The sequence below is a fragment of the Pteropus vampyrus genome, unplaced genomic scaffold (genome assembly GCF_000151845.1).
Source record: "Pteropus vampyrus isolate Shadow unplaced genomic scaffold, Pvam_2.0 Scaffold56, whole genome shotgun sequence".
NCBI lineage: Eukaryota > Metazoa > Chordata > Mammalia > Chiroptera > Pteropodidae > Pteropus > Pteropus vampyrus.
In genome coordinates, this window is record NW_011888837.1 from 6,909,647 (window position 1) to 6,912,649 (window position 3,003).

The following is a 3,003-nucleotide window of genomic DNA, read 5'->3' on the forward strand; positions in this document are numbered from 1 at the left end:
AGCTGGAAAATAACAATTTTAATCTTCATTTAAAATTGAATTTGCAAAGAGGCAATTTTATTCCTATTTGCTCTGCTTGAGTTGATTTCCTCACTTCAAAATAAAATGTCCTTAAATAAGTTTAAAAGAAAATATATTAAATTTTATTTTATCATTCTAAAACAAAACTTCAACTATTTCACTTTCTTATTGAAACTTTCTATTGTCAGTAGTTTATTTATTCCTCAGGTGCCGTAATTTGACCCCATGAAGATTGTTATTATTGTGATTTCTGTAAGTTATTATCATCAGATAGATCTCTTTTTGTTTCTCTCTTTCTGACCCAGCCTGAATCTCATGATTGAGTGTCTAAACTATACTTTTACTGCCTGTATCAGTATGGGTTCAGTTAAGAAAACAGGGCCACATTAGATATTTAAAACACATGAAATTTAATATTAAGAATTAATGATGTGTGATGAATGAGCTGAAAAACCTCATAGGGGATGGTGAGAAAATTCAGAGATTAACAAAATAGAAAGTTGCTACCCTCCCAGGGATGAGGAGAAAGCATGAAAGGGTAACATTCTCACAGTCCAGAAGCCAGGGGTACTAAAGGGAACTAGAACTATGAGGAGGGTCGTTTGGCAGAAGATGGTATCATGAAGTGAGAGTACGTGCAAAGAAATTTGGAGGAATACAGCTGCTTCCAGAAGGACCAGTCAAAGTAGAACAGAGGGGTTAAATAGCCCTTATTCATCTATCACTGAATCAAGTCAGAAAAAGAGAAACCATACCAATTATTATTGTTGTTGTTTTTGTTGTTATTTAACAGCTACCCAATATTCATTGAATGAATGAGCAGGGTGTATGGTAAGACAAGGCTTTATATAACTGATAAAGTGAGAAAGGTTCACTGAGCCATAAGCAGAGCTGTGAATGAGGATTCTGAAAGTCTTCAAATTTCAGTGTTGCATGAGAATAAGATCAATGAAAGCCCAAGAGGGAAGGAGATAATCCCCCACAGAAGGGTGAGACACAGACCCATGAGACAATTGGCCTCACTTGTGAATAATTTAGGTCACCAGTTTCCTGAAATTGATAATGTCATTCCAAAGCCATCATCCCCCTTTTAAGAAACCTTTTGCTTTGATCAAGAGACATTCTGTATAACATTCTCTGAAATGGGGAAATTGTCTTTTTTTTCAGCCTCATTTCCTGCTGCTCTAGAATTATATTTTACATTTTTGCAACACTGAACTGAGAGTTAAGAAATAAGGATCGTCAAACTCCTTTTCCTTTCTGGGCTTTGTTCCTGCTACTTCTATAACATCCTCTGGTCCTCTACATATCCAGATGCTTTGGCGTCAGTTAGAATCAGATAAAGAGCTTTCTCCCTGCAGCTCTCCCCAGTCTAGATTAGGTGCTTTTCCCCCTCTATTTCCTTCTATTATAACCATTGCATTTTCCGTTGTATTATCATTATATAGCACAGTGTTTGAAAATAAGTTGGCATTTCGTACGCCTTAATTTTTCTGCGGGGTGGGGGGGGGTGGGGTAGAGTGGAAAGAATTATCCAAGGCTTTCTTCGACATTTAATTTGTGTAGTGTTATTTGTGTTACTTACAAGGTAGAGTGTTAAGTGTTGGAATTTACAAGGATAACTAAAACATAAATTTGCCTTTCAAGGGCAGACGGTCACGTAGGAATGATGTGGCAAACAGAGAGTCACTAGTTTATAAACTAGAGAAAGGTGAAAAGTGTTAATGGCAGAAAAGCAGTAAAGATTAAGTACTGAAAAAGTTAATTTGAGATAGATAGACATTGCTTCCATACAGCCTATTTTGCCAGATAGTCAAGCACTATTTCGACATTATATCAATTTGATTCAAGACTATGATTTGTAATTATATCGTAACTAAAACTTCATTGCAAATATGGCTCATGTTATACACCCCCAGACTCATTGTTAGACCAGTTGTATCTCTGACTGAATTTCTTTGCCATCACAATGGCCTCCCACTCCATAACCTCTCGCCCAGTATTCATTTATAAACCTTTAAAAAAAAAAACATTTTTTTCATCTTTTCATCTTTACATTTTCCTCCAAGAATTTGAGAAGAATAAGAAAACAAAAACATAAATGCAATTTTCATCAAGAAGGTAGGAAAGTGACAGAATGAGAAAAGTGAAGATAACTGGCAGTAGAAAATGTACCTAAATGAAGAAAAAATGGGAATAATAATATAGCTTCATGAAATATGTATGTAGACCTGATTATCTTCATTTTATGAAAGAGGAAATTAAGGCTCAGAGTTGTAAAATAACTGATCTAAGTTCATACATCTCTTATCTTTAGAGCTGAACTTAGGGTCACAAAACAGAAAAAGAAAAGGAGGAAGAGAAAAATATATAACAAAAGATTCATCGCTGTCTATAGTCTTAAGAAATACTTATGTAAAATGTTGAGAAAGTTTATAGTGGTGTTTAAAATAATTAACTTTACATTTGATATGTGTGTGTGCACATAAAATCAGAAACTGAAAATATAAAGGCAGTCTTAATTTAGTTAGAGTTTGGTAAAATTTCTAAGATTGATATTCAACCACTCTCCCCTAACACGCCCAGTCTCCCACTCTCTCTTACCTCAATCCCGACCCAGTCTACCTTTCTTGTCATAAATAACACTACCTTGAGCAAAAGCTCTCCAAGTCAGGCAGTTTGGGCTCCCTGTTTGTAGAACACACAGTAATTTCCCATCTCCATTCCTTTGGCCTGAAATGCTATCCCGTACACATTTAGATTACATTTCAACTTCTATAGAGGGATTTCCTGATCTTTTTCCTCTATACCTGGACCATGATAACAACAACTAACACTAAACACTGTAAATACCATAAACTTAGATAGTGCTCTCAGAAATACCACCCTATCTTAGGCCCACAAACCATCTTGTGAAAAGACATTATAAGATCCACTTTATTGTGAAGAACTGAGAGTCAAACTGATTGACCTATTGACCAC